At 39.9% G+C, this 26,630-nt stretch overlaps 1 protein-coding gene across 4 annotated transcripts in view; it reads right to left on the bottom strand.

Annotated features, from left to right (window-relative positions):
* CAB39 (calcium binding protein 39) overlaps positions 1-26,630 on the bottom strand; it is a 107,360-nt gene that overhangs the window by 33,781 nt on the left and 46,949 nt on the right. The gene's annotated exons all lie outside the window — the stretch shown is intronic.

Here is a 26,630-nt window from a genome sequence, read left to right as displayed (position 1 = left end):
ATGTCTTTGAATCATCATGCTCCTTTCAGTAATGATCTACTACAAATCTTGGAGCAGGGCTGCTCAGTCATGTATATATGCAACTATTTCCAAGTTATATTCAAAAGGTTTTTTTTTTTGTCAAATACCTTGATAAAATTAAATTATACTATTTCTTCCCTATTTCCTGACCATGAGAAAATGAAGTTATTTGGTCTGACCTTTCTACTATACCTACACTAATATCTACTGACTACGACATTCTTTTCTAAATGCTTGTAAGTCATCCTCCTAATAATCCCATTATGAAACCATACTCAGTATCAATGCTAAGCCGAGTCTACCTTTTCCAGCCTGCTGTTACTACTTTATTATCGGTAATGCCTTGGAGATCTCTGATGGTAGTTCATCATCCCATATGCAAATTCAGTAACCCAGAATGTAATTTTTCTGGGCCAAGAGAAAATCATTTAGCAATAGTAAGTGTTCTCTTACAATCTATCTGCATGTCTTGGGTTTTCCACTCCATTTTACTATCTATTCTTCAGATAATTCTCTTTGACAGGAAGAATCTGATACCTAATAGGTTTTGTGAATGCATTATCTATTGATTCTATGCCAGTGACCCTAAGTAGGAGGCCTCAGCCTCCTTTGCTTCTCTGGTTAGATCAAAGTTTTAAAGCTCTTAACAATTCTTCATGTACCTCAGTTTATACTTTTCTTTGAAATCATTAAATGATTTTTAAATTTGAATTCAGACCATATTCCATTCTGACAGTAAAAGATGAATAAGAAAGAAGGGAGGTCAATTACTAAAGGGTACAGGTTTGTGAGGTGACAAAATGTCCTAAAATTGACTGTGGTTATGGTTACACATATTTGTGAATAAACTAAAAACCACTGAATTGTACCCTTCAAATGGGTGAACTATACAACATGTAAATTATATCTCAATAAAGCTGTTCCCCCCATCCCCACCCCCTCCCCCAAAAAAAGGAAGGAAAGAGAGAGGCAGGAACATAATTAGAAAGCTATTTATGGCTGGGTGCGGTGGCTCACGCCTGTGATCCTACCACTCTGGGAGGCTGCAGCAGGTGGATCACTTGAGCCCAGGAGTTTGAGACCAGCCTGGGCAACACGGTGAGACTCCATCTCTTTTTTTTTTTTTTTGAGACAGAGTCTTGCTCTGTCACCCAGGCTGGAGTACAGTGGCGCAATCTCGGCTCACTGCAAGTTCCGCCTCCCAGGTTCATGCCATTCTCCTGCCTCAGCCTCCCAAGTAGCTGGGACTACAGGCGCCCGCCACCACACCCGGCTAATTTTTTGTACTTTTAGTAGAGATGGGGTTTCACCATGTTAGCCAGGATGGTGTCGATCTCCTGACCTTGTGATCTGCCCGCCTCGGCCTCCCAAAGTGCTGAGATTACAGGTGTTAGCCACCGAGCCCGGCCGAGACTCCATCTCTTAAAAAAAAAACAAAAGTTAGCTGAGTGTGGTGGCATGCACCTATAGTCTCAGCTACTCAGGAGGCTGAGGCTGAGGTCATGAGGTTGAGGCTGCAGTGAGCTATGATCATACCACTGCACTCCAGCCTGGGTGACAGAGCGAGACCCTGTCTCAAAAAAAAGAGAGAGAGAGAAAGCTATTTGTTGTACTTCTGAATTGAATGGCATTGTGGACTCTGTATAAAGCCCCCTTCTCTTTCAGAAGGAATTCCCTCACCAGCTGATACTGCACCCGCCACCTACATTAATCCTCACCTGCTTTTGGATCTCCCCACCCCCATGCCTTCTTAGGAACTCACCCTGCCTGTTACCTCATCTCCTCCTCACAGAGTCAATCTCCCCTCACCTAATTTCTTCCTATCGGTTTTAAACCTGATTAAGACTCCACTTGACAAAATCGAATAGGCCCTCCTTAGATTCCACAACCGCCCCCTGCCCTCCTGCCCCCGCGCCCCTGCCTAGCTACTACCCACACCTCATAATTAAACCTCTCAAAACATTTGCCTGTATTTACCATAGTCCAAGTCTTTTTCCTCACTCACTCTTCAGCCCAATCCTTTTGGCTAGTCACTGACCTGCATGTCATTAAATACAATTTTGTGTCTTTATTACTGTGAGAAATGGGAAAGTTCTTTTTCAAAGATTATGAAAAGTCACAATTTCTTACTATAAGATCGCTGTGCACTATTAGTGTGTATATGTATGTATTCCAAATCAGCTCTCCTAGCTTGCTCCAGCATGCCTGGACAGAACTAGGCACACCGGAGCCCACAGTGCATGCCATTCCTTATTTGGAGATGCTTCCTTAACTAGCCCTGGACAACTTCCTTTTCTTTGTTCTGTTCCCCTTACCTAATTAAGAAAGTTTTAAACTAATAGCCAATAGGATAAAGTGTAAAATGTGAGGTCCTATCCCAGCCAATGGAAACTGGACACAGCAGTAGGGTAAACACGTCAGGTTATAAATAACTCTGTCTCCTTTGTTCGGTGTGCTCTCGTGGCCAGACAACTATTGAGTAGCACCCTTTCTGCAGAAAGTAAAGCTCTCTTTGCTGAGAGATCATTTCTTCCCACATTAATTCTTTTTTTTTTTTTTTTTTTTTTGCGACACCAAAAACTTCATTCCCAACAATCACACCTGAACTTTCCACAGGATTCGGAATTGCTGATTACATCCGCCTCTGAAAACCATTCTTCTGGTCCTCTGTGACTCACCACCATCCTTATTTTCCCTCCTAACTCTCTGGTTGCTCCTTCTCTGTCTCCTTTTTGCCTCATTCACCTTGGCTAGGCCATTTAAACACTGGGAATCCCTCAAGGCAGGGTACTAGGGCTTCCTCTTCTTATTCTCTAGACTCTTAAGTGATCTCATCCACACCCACTGCTTTAATTAACAGTTAAATGCAGATGCCTCATAGATTTCCTATCTCTAATCCAGTTCTTTTCTCTCAGGCCTTACCAGTACCACTGGGCAGCTTTCTCAAAACGTCTCCACTTTAATGTCTCAAGGTACCTCAAATCGAATACATCTAAAATAGAACTCAAGATCTCGCCCTAGTGCCTGATATCCCGCCTTGTTCCGTTTCATGTAACTATACCACTGATGATGTTATTACACTTCAGAAACTTAGGAGTCATCTTCAACTCTCCCCTCTTCACCTCGCCCCAATATCTAACTCATCACTGACTCCCAAATCCATCCATTTATCCCCCTGTCTACCATCACCACCCAAATCAAAGTTCCCTTAACTCTTGCCTAGATTAATACATCGTGTACTGACTGGTTTCTTTGGATTGCAGGGGGCCTAATGGGGATGCATTCTCCACATCACACCTAGAATTATCTTTTCATAACATAAATATGATTAAGACATTGCCGTTGCTTAAAATGCTTCATACATTATTGGTGAATGGCTGAAAATCAGCATTCCTGATCACAGGGTTTAAAATCCAGATTACAAATGGATGTAGAGAAATGTGATGTTATCATACCATGAAGTCAAGGGATTCCTTAAAAGTGTTGAATTGAGGCAGGCCACAGTGGCTCATGCCTGTAATCCCAGCACTTTGGGAGGCCAAGGCGGATGGATGGCTTGAGCTCAGGAGTTCGAGACCAGCCTGGAAAACATGGTGAGAGGCCCTATCTCTACTAAAAATACAAAAAATTAGCTGGGCATGGTGGTGCATGCCTATGGTCCCAGCTACTTGGGAGGCTGAGGTGGGAGGATCGCTTGAGCCTGGGGGGTGGGGGTGGGGAGTGGTGCAGAGGTTGAACTGAGCCGAGATGGTGCCACTGCACTTCATCCACTACCTGGATGGCAGAGCAAGAGCAAGATCCTGTCTCAAACCAAACCAAACCAAACCAAACCAAACAAAAACTGGACAAGAACAGACTTCCCTCTAAGAACAGGCAAAGAAATAAATCACCTCAGATGTGAAAAAATAACTGCAGTTCAAAGGAAGGGAGCCAGCTAAAGAATTACAAGCAGATGTCTTCCTAACAAAGAGTTACAGCAGTGAGCAAGGAAATAGACTGGCTGAGTGATTCAGTGCTGGCCATTTCACTTAATAAGCATATGTCCAGAGCTTGGGTCTCAGTGTGCACGCACAGCTCATAGTGTGGACATGTCCCCAAGCTGAACCCAATGAAAGCCAACTACTGCATCTGGTGCTCCACTAAAGAAAGAGCAGTCTGGGCCGGGCGCAGTGGCTCAAGCCTGTAATCCCAACACCTTAGAGGCTGAGGCGGGCGAATCACGAGGTCAGGAGATCGAGACCATCCTGGCTAACACGGTGAAACCCCGTCTCTACTAAAAAAAAAAAAAATACAAAAAATTAGCCGGGCGTGGTGGACAGTGCCTGTAGTCCCAGCTACTTAGGAGGCTGAGGCAGGAGAATGGCGTGAACCCGGGAGGCGGAGCTTGCAGTGAGCCGCCACTGCACTCCAGCCTGGGCGACAGAGGGAGACTCCCTCTGTCTCAAAAAAAAAAAAAAGAGAAAGAAACAGCAGTCTGTTTCAATGTTGGAGGAAATACTTGCGGTGTTGGAAATCTTGAGTCACAGTATGGCCACGCTGTTTACTGCTCTGTATGGACAATTAAGGGGTTTTCAAAGGTAAGTTTGGTTGTGATTTGCCTTGTGCTCAATTTACAACGTAATTCCCTATGGTCTCACAGAGAAAATACTCTGGGAGAATACACATCAAACTCAGTATGGTCATCTACCTGCGGGGTGGAGTAAGAAGAGTATTTGCTCCATTTCAGACTTGCTTGAATATTTTTTCTCACAATTCACATTCTACTTTTATTTAAAAAAGAAAAAAAAGATGAGGTAAATTATATAGATCAAAATGATCATTATGTTGGTACTCATTGATTTCTTCTTCCATTTCTCCTTTTTCAGCCCTCCCCACGAGACATCCCCTCTCCCACATTTTAAAGATTTCTAACAAATAACCAAATAACCATGGACAATTATAAGCTGATTAAACAAAAAGCTTGAAAAATATATCCAAATATTACCAAAAGATGATCAGAAAATTTTAATAAGTATTTCACAAGAGAAGGCAATTCAGCAAGTATTTACTAACTGAAGATGCCATACACACAACAAATAAACCTGGTTGTGGCCGAGAGTGGTGGCTCATGCCTGTAATCCCAGCACTTTGAGAGGCCGAGCCGGGCGGATCACCTGAGGTCAGGAGTTCGAGACCAACCTGGCCAACTTGGCGAAACCCCGTCTCTACTAAAAAATGCAAAAATTAGCTGGGTGCAGTGGCATGAGCCTATAGCCCTGGCTACTTGGGACGCTGAGTCACGAGACTATCTTGAACCTCGGAGGCAGAGGTTGCAGTGAGCCGAGATTGAGCCACTGCACTCCAGCCTGGGTGACAGAGCAAGACTGTGTTTCAAGAAGGAAAAAAACAAAACAAAACACAAAACTTTGGTTGTTCTTGTTTAGTTTTGACTTGGTTCCCTTCATAGCAGCTTGCATTAGGGACTATGCCTAGGGCGCCACCTCTGACCTGCAGGCATTGTATCAATATGTTCTCTGCCCTTCTAACCACATCCTTCTCATCTCCCACCACCCCGTCAGTCCCCTCACACCTACTGAGTAAGGTATTCACACTTACAGCTCCTCCAAACACTGTATCCTTTTCAAGCTGCTGAATCATCATGTCACCTAATCCACTGACCCCTTAATGACCACATTCCAGGTCCTGCCAAGCCTGCACATTTCAGTGCCACTCAAGCGAGCAGCTCAATGTCTCTTGGCTCCCCTACACAATCTTAAATGTGCTTTATTCAAATCTTTCTCTACTTGAGCTCCCAAATTTCTGAGCACTGTAGAAAAAGTGACGGAACTTGCGCACATTCGGTTCACCAATACACCATGCCATTCGACTTCAAAGCAGCTCAGAAATAGTCCTTTAAACCGGGCTGATTTCCAACCAGTAACTCCCAGCAGCACATATTTCAAGACGGCTCCACTTTCCTCAAGAGCCATTAGTCTCTCTTTACTCCTTTATCTGAACATCTAGCTTCACTCCTCCTATATTAACATAAGACTTTCTAATTAAAACATTCTCAACTTCTTCACTACATCTTGATGTATTTCTGCATCCTATCTCAAACTTGTCAACACACTCAGACTCACTTGAGAAACTTTTAGAAGAGATGCTCAGTTCCCCCGAGATAATTTTTTTTTTTTTGAGATCGGGTCCAGCTCTGTCACCCAGGTGGAATGCAGTGGTGCAATTATGTCTCACTGCAGCCTTGACCTCCCAGGCTCAAGTGATCCTCCCACCTCAGCCTCCCGAGTAGCTGGGAGGCCACCATGTCTGGCCAAGTTTTAAATTTTCTGTAGCAATGGGGTCTCATTATGTTGGTCAGGCTGGTCTCAAACTCCTGAGCTCGAGTTATCAGCCCACCTCAGCCTCTCAAAGTGTTGGGATTACAGGCATGAGCCACTGAGCCTGGCTCCAAGATACTTATTAATGACAAAAGGAAAAATAGTAATTTTCCAGTAGACACCACCTTAACCAGATGTTACTGACCATCATCAGTAATGAGACTATTGACATCACTGCCTCCTGAACTGATGCAATGAAAAGGGTACTTCACTTCTGTGGTATTCTTGCAAATGCATAATCAACATTGAATCATGAAGAAACATCAGGCAAACCTAAATCAAGGGACACTCTATAAAATAGCTGACTAGTATTTCTCAGAAGTACCAAGGTCATAAAAGTCGTAAGAACGACTGAGGAACTGTTTCAGATTAAAGGAGACCTAGGGAGGTGTTACGACTCCCTAAATGTAATGTGTGATCCTGAATTAGATTTTGGTTCAGAAAAAGGACATTTAGTAGGACAACTGATGAAACTTGAAAAAGGCCTGTGCATTAGTTAACAGTATTATACCAATGTTATTTTTTGGATTTTGATCATTGCCCTGTGGTTATAAAAGACGTTAACATTTAGGGAGGCTGGGTGAAAGGCACTCTTCTAAACCATTTTGTAAGTCTGATAAGTTCATCAATAATCTTTTTGCCTTTTCTTCACAGGTAAGAGGCATCCTACTTAGTCCCAAAGCTGATGGCTCTCTCTGTGCACTGGAGAAAGGGCTCCTAAACAAAAAGGAGGTTAGCTTTGACTCAAGTACCCCCTGTGCAATTGTACCAGTTGCATGGCCTCATGGAAACCTGTTGGGTCTTACTGGACCATCCGATAATTAAGTGAACTGGACCAGATGACCCCTGAGACTCATTCCATTTCTTTAAGATCTCAAATTCCAAATAAAGGTCTTCAATTCTCTTTTGCCCTGTCATCTACATTCCTTCTCTCACCCTGGACATCTCTGTCTCTACTCAAGCTAACATAAAAGCCTGAATGCTCACACTCCTTCTTTCCACTCTTAAGAGCTCCTGCATCCAAGAAGACTCCCTCCCTCCCATGACTCTCTCCTCCTCTGATGCCTACAGCAGCTGTGACCTTATTTCAGTTGCTGACCTTGTAAGTGTTATAACCTTTCACACGTACCTCTCATCTCCCTAACACATTCAAGGGCTTTGGAAAGCGCTTATGATGGCAATTTACACATGGAATGACTTGATGATTTTGTTAACTGACTGAATTGTCTGGGAAGTTTCCTCAGTTGAACATGGTGTTCCAAGACACAGATGCTACATTTCTATGTACGAGGTAGCCTCATATTACTTTTCATGGGCAGACTGCTTTATTAAAAGTAGCCAACTGTTTTATAGATCATGGTCAAAAAGAAACGCATGAGAAAACAGCCCCCCTTTACAACAAGCCCACTCACTTGCCTAGAAAGAGATGCGGATCATCCCTTACTGCTGACTCGTCTGGGAGGGAGGTACAGAGTTTTGTTTCAGTTCTTAGCTGTTTCCTTATGGCTTCTGAGAAGTGCTTCATCCTGTGTGGCTGTACAGAGCAGCCGTATGTGGTGGGAGTGTAGAGGCTCCAAAAGAGCACAGCACAGAGGAAAGGGTCTGGGGCTTGGCAGAGCTTCTCAGATCAAGGCTCTGAGTTGAGAGGTGAAGTCCCTATGTCCCATGGGGCCAGGCATATTAATTCTAAACTATGGAGCCTGACTTCCACATATGATCAAATGATAACAACTTCATCTTTAATTACATTTAATAATTTTTTAAAATTAAAATATTTAAGTGTTAGGATCAACTTAAGTAGTAACCAATATCCCAAAGTTCACACCTAATGCTCACCTCACTAGTAACAGTATCAGAAGCTAAACTCCTTTCCCTCCCAGGGTGAGGACATAGGTAACTATAGTCACGCATCACATAACGTCTTGGTCAACAGCAGACCACAGAGACAACTGTGGTCCCATAGATATAATACCATATTTTTGCTGTACCTTTTCTATGTTTAGATAAACAAATACTTGCCATTGTGTTCCAACTGCCTACAGTATTCACTATAGTAACATGCTACACAGATTTGTAGCCTAGGAGCAACACGCTGGAAGAAATCGCTTAATGATGCATTTTTCGGAATGTATCCCTGTTGTTATGTAACGTGTAACAGGACTTCAAATTTTTAAGGATAGAGTCCCTAATAACCTCTTCAAGTAGCACTAAGGCTATGAGATTTTTCACTGCCTGCTTTCCCATTAAAAAACAAAACAGGGTGGGAAAATAAGCAATTAGTAAGCTAAACATTAGTACAAATGGCCTTTTTAGAGATCACCAAAACCTCAGGAGGTTTCGTATTAACTCTCTTGACTTAAATCCAATATTCCCATGGTACCTATCAGTGCACTATTTTACTGTCACTAGAGGCAATTGCTGATAAAAAGTAGTGATACAAAAGTACAATTTCAGAAGACTCGAGAAGACAGCTCACATACCCATTAGTCCTTCTATGCCACGTCCTTGAAGTACTCACAGCCCTTACCAACACTCCTCCTCTGGACCCAAGCACTCAGTAGATCCAAACCGGCCTTACGTTAGGAAACAAGGTGACAAGAAGGCTACTTCCAGATGAAGGGACAGGACTTTACTTGGTGAGATACAAGACTGGGCTGCCCTCTTCACTGTCCCCAATTTTTAGTAGTTAGTAGCAATTCTAACCTCAATATAGAAAGCACACTTAAAGACAAACATAGTAACATGCTGAAGTATAGAAATGGCTAAGTCAGACATTAAAAACCTTACAAAAGATTCTATTTCATAGTAATAGTAAACAATCTTAAAAGGATAAAATATTCTTCCTTCTTATCAGAGGCAAAGGCTTTTAGATACACTGCTGGTAGGAAAATAAATTGGTACAACTTTACTGGAGGGCAATTTGGCAAAATGTTATTGAAGAGTTTTAAAAGGTGCAAGGCCTGTGACTCATTTCTGCAACTTCCTGTGAATTATACTTTCAGGAATTTACCCTATGGAAACAGACAAGTACACAAAGGTAAATACATGCAGTGTTACTTACAACAGCAAAGAATTAGAAGTAAAAGTTATCCCACTGAACTAGTTTAATCATGATGTACCCATAAAATGGAATAACCATGGCAGGCTTTAAAAATAATTGAGGGCCAGGGGTGGTGGCTCACACCTGTAATCCCAGCACTTTGGGAGGTGGTCAAGGTGGCGATCACTTGAGGTCAGGAGTTCAAGACCAGCCTGGCCAACATGGTGAAACCCCATCTCTACTAAAAATATGAAAATCAGCCAGGTACCTGTAATCCCAGCTACTTGGGAGGCTGAGGCACAACAATTGCTTGAACCTGGGAGGCAGAAGTTGCAGTGAGCTGAGATTATGCCACTGCACTCCAGCCTGGGTGACAGAGCAAGACTCTGTATTTTAAAAAAAAAAAAAAAAAAAAAAAATTGAGATCTATATGCACATGAAAAGATATTAAAATTTAAAATTAAAAAAAAAAAAAAAAACAACAGGTTACAGAGCAGCAGGACCCCGTACTCATTTACTTATCTGCCCCAGAGAGAGGGAGAAAACAAGCTAGAATATGAATGAGCATCCCCACCAAGTTAACAGTAGTCATTTCATGTGGTACTGAATTAAGGATAAACTTTATTTTTTTCTTTATAGTCTTGTATTTTCTGCTTTTTGGGGGAATGAACATACATCATTAGAACATGACTTTGTATAGACACAGAAATAAATTAGAATCTATGAAGGAAACAAAGATCTTTCTCGCACACACTCATACACACTTCCCTACTACCCAATGTAGAATTCCAATATACTAGTTAGAATAAAGTAAAACTAAAAAAGTGGATGAGAGGCCGGGTGCAGTGGCTCAAGCCTGTAATCTCAGCACTTTAAGAGGCCGAGGCAGGGGGATCACGAGGTCAGGAGATCGACACCATCCTGGCTAATACGGTGAAACCCTGTCTCAATTAAAAATACAAAAAATTAGCCGGGTGTGGCAGGCGCCTGTAGTCCCAGCTACTCGGGAGGCTGAGGCAGTAGAATGGCATGAACCCAGGAGGCGGAGCTTGCAGTGAGCCGAGATCGTGCCACCGCATGCCAGCCTGGGTGACAAAGCGAGACTCCGTCTCGGGAAAAAAAAAAAAAAAAAAAGTGAATGAAGTGAGAAAGAGCACCTGGAACCATGACCTACTTGTTTCTCCAGAGCAATGAACTAGTGACACTCACAACCACTTGTGTGGATCTCATGAAATGATGCTGAGTGGAAGAAAGCCCATCTCAAAAGTTTACACGCTATATGATTCTATTTATTTAACATTCTTGAAGTAATAAAATGTATTGACTTGGAGAACAGATTAGTGGTTGCCAGCAGGGGTTAGGAATAGGGGAGATGGGTCTGGCTACCAAGGGGTAGGAGATGGGTCTGGCTATAGAGGGGTAGTAAGAGAGGTGGTGATGAAACAGTTCTATATCATGAGTGTTAATGGTGGCTACAAAAGTGTGATGCAATTGCATAGAGCTATATGCATATCCACACAAACTGTAAAACTGGTGAAATCTGAACAAGCCCTGTGGATTATTATACCAATGTCCATGCTCTGGTTTTGATATCGTATATAGTTATGTGAGAGGTTACCACTGGGGATATGGGTGAAAGGTACATGGGTTCTCCTGTACTCATTTCTGCAACTTCCTGTGAATTAATTAATTTCAAAATAAACAAAACAAAGTAAGGCAACATAAGACTTCTATAGCGTAAGACCTCTTGCACTCCCCCTCAGTATACCCTTAGGTTGTCTAGAAGGCCCTTTTCATTCTACCAAAGCTTGTTTCTCTAGTTTTACTTCCTACCACTCCTCTGTATCTCCACCTCTTCAAGTCAAACTGAACTTGTCACTGTTTTCTGAACATGCCATAGGTTGTTTCAAATTCTGTTCCCTTTCACACTTTGCCTGCCAAAAACCTTAAAAACCAGCTTAAATGTCACTTCAAACCTGTCATCTCTGTATCTGTCTCTGACAGACATAGGAACTGCTTTATCCTCTTGGTTCCCATAGAATTTTATCTGCGCCCCCAAGTCCCTGTATATTACATTATTTACATGTGTATTTCCTCTACTAGATTATATACTTTTTTAAGAATGGGGACAAGGTTTGACTCCTATGCCTATGTGCCCACAAAGAGAGGCACTAAAATGTCTGTGGATTCAATCAAACTGGGGATCTCTTGCAAGAGATACTAATGCCAAGTAAAGACAGCAGACAACAACAAAGGTAACCATGCATGAGGAAAACGTTAACTCCAGTGAACACCACTGTTAAGTCATCTTTTTAGAAATAATTTTGAAGGGATCTATTTAGCAAAATTTTCCATGCCTGTGTTCATTAGTTTACATAACTGAATAGATTCTAACTTACATATAACTAGTTATTATTAAGAAATGCCTCAAAGAGGCCAGGTGTGGTGGCTCATGCCTGTAATCCCAGCACTTTGGGAGGCCGCAGTGGGAGGATCACCAGGTCAGGAGATCAAGACCATCCTGGCCAACATGGGGAAACCATGTCTCTACTAAAAACACAAAAATTAGCTGGGCATGGCAACGCGTGCCTGTAATCCCAGCAACTTAGGAGGCTGAGGCAGGAGAACCACTTGAACCCGGGAGGCAGAGGTTGCGGTGAGCCGAGATCACACCACTACACTCCAGCCTCGCAACAGAGCTAGAGTCTGTCTCAAAAAAAAAAAAAAAAAAAAAAAAAAAAAAGAAGAAAGAAAAAAAGAAATGCCTTAAAGAGCTCAGATTTGGGGGGAATGATGAGGCTTAAATTATTATTATTATTTTTTTTTGAGTTTCTTTAAACCCAATCTTTAGCAAAAGAATCATTTTAAACAAGAGTCCTCTAAATATCTACCCATTTATATTTACTGCCTGAAATATCAATTCATTCTAAAAGAAGAGATTAAATGACCTTGTTGAAAAAAGAAAGTTCTATATCAAAGTAAATGAAGACCAAGATGTGAAATGGAATCTAAAAGTGAACTGACAGATACTGTTGGTGCCAAGTATTTGATAATAAGAACAATTCTATTATCACATTAATTCCAGTGATAAATGCTTTCTACCTCCCCCCCACCCCCACCTCTTTACTAAAGAAAATGTCTGCGTAGTCTAAGCTGAATGATCATGGACTAAGGAAAGTCTATTAATAACCTTCTGGTGTCCAAGATTACTGTAAACAAGTTTAGTAACCATGAGTCACTGTTAAATGGCCATGCTATGAAGAGGCTACTCCCTTTCCCCCCTCTTAAAATATGTCAGCAAACTTACTCCTCTCATGAAATGAGTGAATATAGCTATTCAACCCTGTGAACACAAGCATTCATCGTGAGGAAGGGAACCACCTATAAGCTGAGCAAGGCAGCCATACCTCCCTTACACAGCATGTGGTGGGCGAAGAGTATGTAAATAGTCATCACACACACCACATCTGTTTGGCTGTTGGCAGTGAAAGACTAAGTCCCACCCCACCCCTGCCCCCAGTTACCTAAAAATAAGGATAGTAACATTAACCGCTTTTTTAAAATGTAAGAAAATTAGTTTTGTATGAATTCTTTTAAAAGAATTAGTCTCCTAGGAGACTAATCTATTTGTATCATACACAATTCTTAATGTGGTAACTATGTACCATATAAAACAAATACAAATACCAACATATAACAAATAAAGGAATAAACACTCTAATGTTATATTTATCATTTTGTCTGTGAGATCACAAGAAATGGATGGAAAAAGCCCAAGGACATAATGAATAAAGTGGAAAAAAGCATAATTTTACCATGGGTTTGGCAGAGCTAGGTGTGAATTCTGTCTCTGACTCTAATATAATGAGTCAAAGTAATGAGCTTAGTAAACAACAGCTTTCTTCATCTGGATCACGGGAAACCAGAATCAATTCTATCTCAAAATAAGATGGGGGACTCTATACAAAAGCACCTTGCAAAGTATGGTGGTATATCGATGTAAGGATATGTCAACAGTGCAAAGCTTGAATTCCTTCTAGAACACTTAAATAAGTGGTCACCTAGTCCATGCTAATACCTCTCCAGAAACAGAAAACTTGCTGTCTTCTGAAAAAGTCAGCTTCCGCTTACTGTTTTTCCTAATATCAAGACAAAATTGGACTTCTTGTTTTATTTCCACTCATGGGTCTGAATTCTACCTCCTGCCACGATCAGTTTGAATCCTTTTGTTACATTATATGGTCTCCCAAATACATTTTACTAAGAGCCACTCCGCCCTACTAGGCTGTACCTCACATCTTCAGGTCATTCAACTGTTCCTCACAGTAGAGTTTTGAATTTCTATGTCAGCCTGGTCACTCCTCTCTCAGCACACTGCAGTTTCTCTACATCCTCAAGTGTGGACTTGCCCACACAGAGTAGAAGATAATCACTGAATTTCAATAGTGTATTTCAAGTACTGCAATCTAGCCTTCCAATGGCCTTTCTGGGTGCTTTATGGTTTCTAAGCCACATCTGCCCCAGTTGGTACATGAACAGTCTTTTTTTATTCACTACTGAGTTATAAATGACATACAATGAACTCCACATATTTAAAGTACCTAATGGAACACACACACATATATATATATACACACACACCCATGAAACCATCAAAATAGTGAACACAGCCGTAACCACCAAAACCGTAACCACCAAAAGCTTTATGCCCCTTTGTGGTTCCCTCCCTCTACCACGCAACCCTTCCCCTACACATCTTTATCAAAGCTAAAGCAACCACTGATCTGCTTTCTGTAATTATGGATTAGTTTTGTTTTCTAGAGTTTTGTGCAAATAGAATCATGTACTATGTGCTCTTTATAGTCTGGCTTCTTTTGCTCAACATAATCACTTTGAGATTCATCCATGTTGTTGTGTACAGCAATAGTTTTTTTTTTTTTTTTATTGCTGAGTAGTACTCTGTTACATGGATGTACTACAGTTGGTTTATCCACACATCTGGGCTATTTACAAATAAGGCCACTATGAACATTTAGGCAAAAGTCTTTTCATGAACATATATTTCTTGTTCTCTTGGGTAAATACTTAAATGGCTAAATCATATGGTTGGTTCGAGTTTGGTTTAAAAAGCTGCCAAACTAGGCCAGGCGTGGTGTCTCACGCCTGTAATCCCAGCACTTTGGGAGGCCGAGGCGGGCAGATCAAAAGGTCAGGAGATCGACACCATCCTGGCTAACACGGTGAAACCCCATCTCTACTAAAAAATACAAAAAATCAGCCAGGCGTGGTGGTGGGCACCTGTAGTCCCAGCTACTTGGGAGGCTGACGCAGGAGAATGGTGTGAACCAGGGAGGTGGAGCTCGCAGTGAGCCAAGACTGCGCCACTGCACTCCAGCCTGGGCAACAGAGTGAGACTTTGTCTCAAAAAAAAACAAAAAACAAAAAACAAAAAACCTGCCAAACTATTTTCTAAAGTAGTCATACCATCTTATATTCCCACAAGCAGTTCCAGCTGCTCTGTATCCTTGCCAACATTTGGTATAGTTAATAATTTCCATTTTAGCCACTCTAATAGCTGTGTAGTGGAATCTCCTTATGGTTTTACTACACAATTTCCTAATGATTAACATCTTTTCAAGGGCTTATTTGACATCTGCCTATCTCCTTTGGTGAAATGCATATACAAATATCTTGCCCACTCTTAAATGGATTGTTTCTTACTGTTAAATTCTGAGAATTCTTTATATATTCTAGATGCAGTCTTTTATCAGATATATGCTTTGCAGACTTTCTTCCAGTTTGCGGTTTGTCTTTTTCATTCTTCTAACGGTGTCTTCTGAAGAGCAGGTTTTAATTTTTATGAATTCCATTTATTTTTTTTTTTTAAATGAATTGTGCTTTTTGCATAACATCCAAAAATTATTTGCCTAACCCAAGGTCACAAAGATTTTCTTCTGGCAACTTTATAATTTTAGGTCTTACATTTGGCTATGTGATCCATTTTGAGTTAATTTTTAAATATGGTATGAGGTCTGAGTCCTATCTTTCTGCCTACTAAATAGTTTCAGCACCAATTTTTGAAACAACTACCTTCTTTCTGCACAACTGCATTTATGCCTTTGTCAAAAATCAATGTTCCACACATGTATAGGTCTATTTCTGCACTCCAATCTGTTCCATTAATATATCTGTCTATCTTTGCACTGACACCACACCATTTTAACAATCGTAGCTTTTTAAGTCTAGAAATCAGACAGTGTGAGCCCTCCATCTTTGTTTTAATTAGTTATTTTGATTACTCCAGGTCTTTTGCACTTCCATTCAAATTTTAGAACAAACTCTTTGATTTAAAAATCCTGCTGGAATTGCACAGAATCTCTAGATACATCTGGAGAGAAGTGACATTTTAACAATATTGAGTTTTCCAACCCATGAACAACATGTATCTCCCGCTTATTTGGGTCAATTTCTCTTAGCAGTATCTTGCAGATTTCAATGTACAACTCTTTCACTTCCTTTGTCAGATTTATCCCTATTTCATGTTTTTAATGCTATTCTAAATGGTATTTTTAGCATTTCATATTTTTTGATGCTATTCTAAATGCTAGTTTTTTTCTTTTTCTTTTTTTCCATTCTTTTTTCCCAATTACACCTAACACTCTTGAATACAAGGTATTTTTAAATTTCAATTTTGGACTGTTCATTGCTACTATACAGAAATACAACTGATTTCTGTATATTGACCTCATAACCTGTGACTTGCTAAACTCATGTACTAGTCTACTAGTTGTGTAGATTCCTTCAGTTTTTCTATGTAGATGATCATGTCTTTACAAATTAAAAGTTTTACTGCTTTCTTTTCAATCTGAATGCCTTTAATTTATTTTTATTGCCTGACTGCATAGGCTAGAACCTCCAAGTACGAAGTTGAATAGTTGTGGTCAAAGTAGATATCCCTGTCGTCTTCTTGATCTCAGAGATAACATGACTTAGCCTTTCACAATATGTATAATGCTAGCTGTAGGATTTTTGCAGATGCCCTTTACCAGCTTGAGAAAGTTCCCTTCCTCTATTTCTAGTTTGCTGAGATTTTTTTTTTTAATCAGGAATAGATGCTGGTTTTTTCCCCTTTTCATCAATTGACATGTACTTTTTCAATATAGTGAATTACGCTGATTAACTTTGTAATGTTATACTAGCTCTGCATTCTAGGAATAAACCCCACTTGGTCTATTATTCAATTTGCTAAAATAGAGAAATTCTGCATCTATGTTCGTGAGACATATTAGTCTGTAGGTTTTATTTTATTGTAATACCTTTGTCTGATTTGGTGATGATTATAATTCTGACCTCATAGAATGAGTTAAGAATGATTTAAATTTGCTGGAAAGGTTTACATAGAAATTGTATTATTTCTTCCTTAAACATTTGGTAGAAATCTCTAACGACGCCATCTGGGCCTAGAGTTTTCACTGTGGTAAGGAAGGGTATTAACTATATAGGGCTATCAGGTTATCTATTTTTTCTTGAGTTAGCTTTGGCAATTTGTGTCTTTGGAGTTTGTCCATTTCATCTAAGCTGTTGAGTTTAATGGCATGCAGTTGTTCATATACTCCCTATTAACTTGTACAATCTGTGTTAATGCCACTACAGGGATCTCTCACTCCAGATAATGGGAATTTGTGTTTTCTTCCTCCTGGTCAGTCTTAGCTAGAGTTTATCAATTTTCTTGATCTTTTAATTTTTTTTTTCTATTTAACTGATTTGTTTTGACAGCTATTTCCTTTCTCCTGCTTACTTTGTATTTAATTTGCTCTTGTTTTTCTAGTTTTTAGGGTAGAAACTCAGACCTTTCTTCTTTTTAAATATATTTTAACATAGATATTTAGTGCTAGAAATTTCCCTGAGTAAAGCTTAGCAGCATCCCACTAATTCTGAGATGTATTTTTGCTTTTATTCCACTCAAACTACTTTCTTTTTTTTGAGACAGGGTCTCACTGTGTCAGCCAGGCTGGAGTGAAGTGGTGTGATCTCACCTCACTGCAGCCTCCACCCCTGGGCTCAAGCGATCCTACCACCTCAGCCTCCCGAGTCCTGGCCTTTTTTTTTTTTTTTTTTTTTGTATTTTTAGTAGAGACAAGGTTTTGCCATGTTGGCCAGGCTGGTCTCCAACTCCTGAGCTCAAGTGATTTGCCTGCCTCAGTCTCCCAAAGTGCGAGGATTACAGGCAAGAGCCACCATGTCCAGCCTCAAACTACTTTCTAATATCTTCTTTGATCCATGAGTTATCTAGAAGTATGATATTTAGTTCCTAAATATTTTGGGATTTTCTAAGGATTTTTCTGTTATTCATTTCTAATTTAATTCTATTGCAGTCTTGGAACATCCATTGTATAACTTTATCCTTTAAAATGCACTGAGACCTTTTTCTTTGACCCAGAATATGGTCTACCTTGATAGATCTTCCATGTGAACTTCAAAAGAATGTGTAGGTGTGTTCCACAGTTGTTGAGTGTTCTATAAATGTCAATCAGGTCAAGTTGGTTGACAGTATCACTCTGGTCTACCTAGAAAATCCTTGCTGATTTTCTGCTTGCTTGTTCTGTCAATTATTGATAGTGGGGTACTGAAATCTCCAACTATTAATTGTGTATTTGACTACCTCTTGCAGTTCTATCAGGTTTTATTTTGCTGTAATTTGAAACTCTGTTATTAAGTGCATAAATGTTTAGAATTATTATATCTGTTGGAACATTTCACCCCTACTTTATCATAAAATGACTTTCTTTACCCTTGGTAATATTCTTTGCTCTGAAGTCTATTTTGTCTGCTATTAGTACAGCCCCTCCAGCTTTCTTTTGATGAGTGTTAACAAAGTTTATCTTTTTCTATTCTTCTTACTTTTAACCTATTTAAGTTGCTAACTGTAAAGTACATTTTGTAATAGGCACCATATAGCAGGGATTCTTTCATCCAATCTGACAATCTCTGTTTTTTAAATGGGTTATTCAGACCATTTGTATTTAATGTGATTACTGATACAGTACATCTGAGTCTATCATCTTACTATTTGTTTTCTATACCACATCTGTTATTTAATTCCCTTCATCCCTTTTCAAATTAATCAAGCATTTTTAATGATTCTGTTTTCTTTTTGACACGTGGTCTGTTTTTTTACATACAGAGTCATACTTTTATTTGTACTGTGTTTTGTCAATTAATATTAGCCATTCCCTCTAACCGCTGACCCACCACCTCCACCTAATTGACCCTTTTTTGGTGCCTAATTCAGTCACCCATAGAATGTGCTATTCTCCTCCAATTTTTATCTTTCACAAACTTGGCTAATTAAACCCTTTAATTCTCTTCATATAAGTTAATCACAATGAATGTCAGCTTAGACTTGAGAACTGTCCTAGATCACCAAAATCCTGCCAACAAGCTCACAGTGATTCAATCATCACATCCATTAGTTATGATTATTTATCTAATAGGGAAAAATGTCCCCTGATCATCCTTAACTACAGGGAAGATGATGAACATAAACCTATATGGACAATACCAGGACCACCAGTAAAGATCTCTTGAGAAAGGACATTTATCTTACTACTTCTGTGGGCAGCAGCACTGAAAAGAAATATAATACAGTAGCTGGCCACCATCACAGAATCCAGAGAACGTACCTAGCTATGGTACTCTCTCCTCAGTCACAAATTCAATATATAAACTCTTATAAGTCTTAGCAATATTTGTTTTAACTAATTCAGATAAGATAAGAATTCAGAAGAGAACAAGATGACCGTGTATCATGTTATTAGTAACTCTGTTTTTGATTCCATTTTCAATAAATACAACTATTCGTTGAGCTCTATCTTTGAAAGGCTGATGGTCTAACAAGGGGAAAATAGTAAGCATATATCATTATGTATAGTGCACAGGAAACCAGAGCAAGATAAGGGGGAAGAGGAATGCCACACGGTAGGGTTGCATTTTAAATAGAGGATTGGGTGAAAAATGGCACTTGAGCAAAGACTTGAAAAAGACAGGAGGTAAGCCAAATAGAGCACTAGGGAAAGAACCTTCCAGGCAAAGGAAAAAGCCAAATGCAAAGGTCTCCAACAGGCAGGAGTATGACTGGAGTGCATGAGGAAAGGAGACCAATGTGGTGAAGAGTATTAGGAGACAAGATCATAAAGTCATGGGCCTCATTGCTCAGGATCAGGAGTTGGCATTTATTCTTCTGTAAAGGAACAGACAGTAAATATTTTAGACTTTGCAGGCCACATAAGGTCTCTGCCTCATATACTTTGCTTTTTTAACCAACTCTGTAAATGTAAAAACCATTCTTAGCTCACGAGATTGATAAAAATAGGCCTCACAGGATTTGCCTGCAGAACTTACTTTAGGCCCCTGTTAGGACTTTGACTTTTACTCTGAGGAATATATTATTTGACTCATGTTTTGAAAGAATCACTATGGTTGTAGGGAAACCAAGGGAGACCAGTGAAGCAGTGAGCAGGACACTACAGTAATCCAGGGCAGAGAAAAGGACAGCTCAGTGGGAACAAGGAAAATGGGGAGAAGGGATTAGATTCTGGACTTTTTTTTTTCTCCAGATAAAGTGGATAGATTTGGGGAGCGAGAAAGTAGTCATGGGTGACCCTTAAGACTTTTAACCTGAAAAACGGAAAGGACAGAGTTCTGCTAATGATGAGCGTGAAGAATGTGAGTGGAACAGGTTTTGAAGTATGCATTTTGCTTCAAAACAGAGTGGAACCTCTATCTGTAAAGTTTCAAAATTATCCTGCTGTGATCTGAATAGAATTGCTTTAAGCACGATTTGGGAAGAAATGGCATTTTAACTATATTCCATATTTACGTCTAATAACATAGACCAGGTAATTCTTGTACCTCTGAACAAGATCCTTGAGCTTTCTTCATACAGGTTCAGCGTACTTCCTGATGAAAATGTTCCTGGACATCTTATACTTGTTTTTTTGCTGCTATAGTGAATGAGCTACTTTTTTGTAAAATTACATTTTCTAGATATGGTTGGTGATATGATTGGGATATCTGTCCCCTCCAAATCTCATGCTGAAATGTAACCCCCAGGCCAGGCATGGCAGCTCATACCTGCAATCCCAGCAATTTGGGAGGCCAACTGGGGTGAAGCTTAAGCCCAGGAGTTCAAGGCCAGCCTGGGCAACATTGTGAGACTCAGTCTCTACAAAAAATAGAAAAATTTGCCAAACATGGTGGCACATGCTTGTAGTCCCAGCTACTTGGCAGGCTGAGGATTGATTGAGCCCGGGAGGTGGAGGCTGCAGCAAGCTATGATCGTGACACTGCACTCCAGCCTAAGTGACAGAGTGAGACCCTGTCCCAAGAAAACACATAACCCTAGTGCTGGAGGTAGAGCCTGGTGGGAGGTGTTTGGATCATGGAGGTGGATCCCTCATGAATGGCTTGGTGCCCTCCCCATGGTAATGACAGAGTTCTCGCTGTGAGTTCATGCGAGATCTGGTTGTTTTAAAGACTGTAGTACTTCCTAGTCTCTCTCTCTCTCTCTCTCCCCTAATAAACTATCATTTTTCCCACTAATTATCTTGTATTTTGTAAATGTTTATAAATACCTCTACAATAATTTCCCCTCTTTACTTGCAATAGGTATATTCTTTATTTCTAAACCACTTCTTTATGCATTGAGTAGAATTTCCAGAACAATGCTCAACAGGTCGCAAGCACCTGGGTTTACAGTCATCAGATTTTCAAGTATGACATCAGTTGTTTTTCACTGTTTTCAATTAGCGATTGAATTTTCATCTTTCCATTGTTTTCAGGTCTCAGTACTCTCTTCGTCATCTGCATTAGTTGCTACTTCCTTTTGAATCCTGATAAGAAAGTGAACTGGAAATTCCAGGGTTTTTCCCTCCTAGTCTTAAACTATTTCAGCATAAGTAATTTGCATGGACTGCTCTTCAGAAATGCCTCCTTCCTTTGAACTAAAATTTATTTTTAATAAATTCAAATGTTTTTCTTTGTTTTGTTTATCCTAATAGCGAAAAGTCTATTCTTGTTCAATGCTGGTTTGGGGTAGGAGTTCTCAATCTCAGCATTGTTAACATTTTTTTGGCTAGATAACCCTTTGTTGTGGGGAGCTATTCATTCCCTGTTTAACAGCATCTCTAGCCTGTACTAACTAGATGCCAGTATATTCCCCTAGTGTTACAACTTGTAATGTCTCCTGACATTGCAAGGGTCCCCTCCAGGGCAAAATTGCCCCTGGCTGAAAATCACTCATTTAGTCAAGCAGATGATATGGATTTCATCAGAGACTAAACGTGCCTTCTATCATTGAAGACTCATTTTCAATGTCACCTTCTCAACAAGACTTTCCCTACATAACCTACCTAAATTAGGACATTCTCCCTACCTGCAGCCACTCTCATACACAGTCTTTTAACTATCATAGTACCTTTCAAAGTGCGGACCTTTGAGGTCCTCAAGACCCTTTCAAAGGGTCTGTAAGGTCAAGGCTGTTTTGATGTAAGACATGTGCTTCCTCCCTCTGTATTGCTATTTATACTGATGGTGCTGACACCATCATGAACCAAGCATGAACGAAGGCAGTGACGCCAAACTTTAATAGCAGTTATTGCAGTCTTCATCACCGTGCACTCAGTTAAAAAAAAGTCAGTCCATTGGGAGGCCGAGGCGGGCAGATCACGAGGTCAGGAGATCAAGACCATCCTGGCCAACATGGTGAAACCCTGTTCTCTACTAAAAATACAAAAAAAATTAGCTGAGTATGGTGGTGCACGCCTGTAGTCCCAGCTACTTGGGAGGCTGAGGCAGGACAATCTCTTGAACCCAGGAGGCAGAGGTTGCAGTGAGCCAAGACTGCGCCACTGCACTCTAGCCTGGCGACAGAGCGAGACTCCGTCTCAAAAAAGAAAAAAAAAAGGTCCAATTTAAGAATGTTCCTGAAGCAGTAAATATTTAATTTTATTAAATCTTGACCTTTGAATATACATACAATATTTTTAACACTTGGAGTTAACAAATGGGATGTACATATAAAGTACCTTTGGCTCCTTATAGAATGGTTATCTTAAAGAAAAGCCCTTGTGTGATTATTTCAACTATAAGTTCAAGTAACTGCTTTTGTTATTAGAAGACAGACAGACAAACTATTCAGACTTGAATTATCTGGCAGTTATTTTCTCTAAAATGAATGAAATGAACCTGTCATTTCAAGGAAAACGACCAACTATGTTTGTTGCCAAATCTGAATTCTGAAATTTGAATAGACCATGAATAAGCTTGACCACATCCCAATACTTAAGACTCTTCTAATGAGATCAGTGGTGTTATTTAAAAATGTTAATTTTTATAATCTGTATAATGTGTCAACATCTGGGAGATCTGTATATGTCAGTGATCCAACACAGATGTTCCTCATAAACTGATGATGGAGCTACATGCAGATATACCCGTCAAAAGTTGAAAATATTGTTAAGTCAAAAGTGCATGTACTACACACCCAACTCACAGAACACCACAGCTTAGCATGGCTTACCTAAAATGTGCTTGGAACACAATAGCCTATCATTGGGCAAAATCCTCTTACCCAAAGCCTATTTTATAATAAAGTGTGGAATATCTCATGTAATTTATTGAATATTGTTATGAAAGTGAAAAACAGAATGGTTGTATGGGTACTCAAAGTATGGTTTCTACTGAATGTATACCTATTTTGCAACATTGCAAAGTTGAAAAATCTTAAGTCGGGGACCATTTGTACTTTCTTTTTTTTTTTTTTTTTTTTGTTCTTTTTGTTTTTGAGACAGAGTCTTACTCTGTCACCCACGCTGGAGTACAGAGGCACCATCTTGGCTCCCTGCAACCTCTGCCTCCTCCGTTCAAGCAATTCTCCTGCCTCAGCCTCCTGAGTAGCTGGGACTATAGGCGCGTGCCACCACACCCGGCTAATTTTTGTGTTTTTAGTAGAGACAAGGTTTCACTATGTTGGTCATGCTAGTCTTGAACTCCTGAACTCAAGTGATGCGCTTGACTAGGCCTCCAAAAGTGCTGGGATTACAGGTGTGAGCCACCATGCCCAGCCACCATTTGTACTTTCTAAACGACCAAAACATGTTATAAAATCATGTACTGGTAAAAGTTTCGTTCAAAGTACAGAGTATAAAAAGTTCATTCATGTAGTTTAATGTTCTGTAATGCAATCAAGAAACCACCAATTGCATGGTATTAAATATTTTACATTATCTGAAAGGCTATTAAAATACTGCTCTTTTTTCTAACTACATAGCTATGAGACCACGTTTTCTTTTTCTTGTCTTTGTTTTTTTTTTTTGACAGAATCTCGCTTGTCACCCAGGCTGGAGTGCAGTGGCGCCATCTCGGCTCACTGCAACCTCTGCCTCCCAGGTTTAAGCGGTTCTTGTGCCTCAGTCTCTTGAGCAGCTGGGACTACAGGCGTGTGCCACCGTGCCTGGCTAATTTTTGTATTTCTAGTAGAGACAGGGTTTTGCCATGTTGGCCAGGCTGGTCTCGAACTCCTGGCCTCAAGTGATCCACCCACCTCGGCCTTCCAGGGTGTCAGAATTACAGGCGTGAGCCACCACTCCCAACTTTAAGTATAGATTTTCTTTATATACTTAAAGCAAAATAATGTTTGAGCAGTTTGATTACAAACATAACTAAGATAAGCCAGCTGTTTTCTATTAAGCCAGACACTGAGATTTTCAAAACTTAAAACAATGCTACACTTCTCACTAAATTTTTTGTTTTAGACAATATGGTTATTTTTCATTAAAACACATTATTTATAACTTGTAATGAGCTTATTACTTTTAAATGCATTAATAAATATTGTTAAATTTTCAGTTTTAATTTATAATAGGGTAGCATCAATAGATAACACACCTATACTTACACGAATCTCTTTTGGGTCCTCAATAACTTAAGAGTATAAAAGGGGTCTTGAGACCCAAAAGTTTAAGAAATGTGCTCTATCATCACATCAGTACATTCTATTGCTTTTGTGGCACTTGCTGCCAACTGAAATTCTTTTTCAGTTATGTTTACTTATTTACTGTCCAGCTTTCTTAATTAGAACGGAAGCTACGAAAGAGCAGAGACCTTGTTCATCTTACTGAGTATTATATCCCCAGTGCCTAAAATCTGACCCAGCATTTAGGTGTTCAGTACGATTCTGATGAATAGAATGAATGTAATGAGTAGACAACATATTTAGCCACAGACAAAAGATGAACCATTTTTAATTTATGGGACATACACATTATCCTTTCATCAATTTGCAGTTTTAGGGTAACGATTACGGAATAGCCACTGAGGGCAGTTCCAGCAGACATGTATCATGTCTACTCTGTGGGGTCTGCTCTCTCCTGACTGCCTCTAGAGGCCAGTCTTGGGTAACACCTCTGCTCTTTGCTGGCTGTTAGCTGCCTCCACCTGGTGCAAAGCCTGTAGGGCTATCAGGACTGCTGAGTGCTTCCTAAAGTTGAAGATGTCCAACTGTGAGAGGGAGGCCAAGTTATGTGCTATTACCCTCTGAGTTAGTAGATGTTAATGTGGTTCAGTCAAAAGTCCCCTCTACCTTCTTGAGGTCACTTTGTTTCTAGTTTCTGGAGCTAAACTTTTCATATTTTTATATCCCCATTGACCAATAAAATGAGAAACGTACTTGAATCCTGTGTTTACAATACCACTTACCAGCCGGGCACGGTGGTTCACACCTGTAATCCCAGCACTTTGGGAGGCTGAGGCGGGTGGATCACCTGAGGTGCAGAGTTCGAGACCAGCCTGACCAATATAGTGAAACCCCGTCTCTATTAAAACTACAAAAATTAGCCGGACATGGTGGTAGGCACCTGTAGTCCCAGCTACTCTGGAGGCTGAGACAGGAGAACTGCTCGAACCCGGGAGGTAGAGGTTACAGTGAGCTGAGATCGTGCCACTACACTCCAGCCTGGCCAACCGAGTGAGACTCCATCTCAAAAAAAAGAAAAAACAAACAAAAAACAGTATCACTTACCTTACCCAAGGAAGTTCTCTTAGAATATATATTCTCTTATTATAAATTGTTTCAATTAATCTAGTTTCCCAGTCCAAAGGGCATTATAAACATTGAACAGAATGAGAAAATGAAAGGAAGCAAGCTTAAGATCAGCCAGCAGCACATACCAAAATAAGCAATAAAGGAAAATACAGACAGAACAGAAATGATAACTCATGGGTACCGAAGCTAGGACCTTTTGGAGTAGGAATAATTAGTTGTATACTCCTCAAACTCACCTGAAAGCATCCATACTACACTGCAGTATAATCCTTATGACAGAAATCCCAAATCAAATAATGATTATGACATTCTATCTAAGAGGTTACAACAGATACAAGTGATACAACAACTATGCTGCTTAGTTACCCTGAACTAAGGTACCACCTTAGTTCCAGTACCATCACACTCCAGCCTGGTATTATTAATGGTATGTCATATTTTTTTATTGTTAAGTACTTACATGTGAATAAGTGTAAGAAAATGGCTGCTTATTGGTAGCATATAAATTCAGAGTCAGGAATGATGATGATGCCACAGAACCAGAGACTGTGACATTGGTGGCTGAGATAGCAACATCTTTGCCTTTTGATACTTCAATGTACACAAACTTCATTTAATGCAAATTTAAAATTTTGTATAAAATTACCTTCAGTCTATGTATATAAGGTGTATATAAAACATAAATGAATTTCAGATCCCATCCCCAAGATCTCATTATGTACATGCAAATATTCCAAAGTAAAAAAAAAAAAAAAAATCCAAACTCTGAAACACTTCTGATCTCAAGCATTTTGGATAAGTGACACTAAACCTCTACAATTTACTTAGAGAAACAAAGATCAGATCACGAAGGTCTTGTGTGTTACAAGAAGAATCTACACTGAAAATGTAAAGCAGAGACTTTTAGAAAGTGCAGTAAGAAGGCCACTGCTAAAATCACAGAGTACGAACAACTTCTTCAAGAAAGAATGGAAGTCAGAATTGAATCATAAACAATTTAGGGAGTTGAACAAGATTTAGCAAAAAATTATATTTTAGGGAAGAGAGGACAAGTCACAAGTGGGATGAATGTTGGGTTTTGGACTGTGGTGAC

This window comes from Pongo abelii, chromosome 11, assembly GCF_028885655.2.
Source record: "Pongo abelii isolate AG06213 chromosome 11, NHGRI_mPonAbe1-v2.0_pri, whole genome shotgun sequence".
Taxonomy (NCBI): domain Eukaryota; kingdom Metazoa; phylum Chordata; class Mammalia; order Primates; family Hominidae; genus Pongo; species Pongo abelii.
The sequence above is the reverse complement of the archived record's forward strand: the minus strand, read 5'-3'. Positions and strand labels throughout refer to the sequence as shown.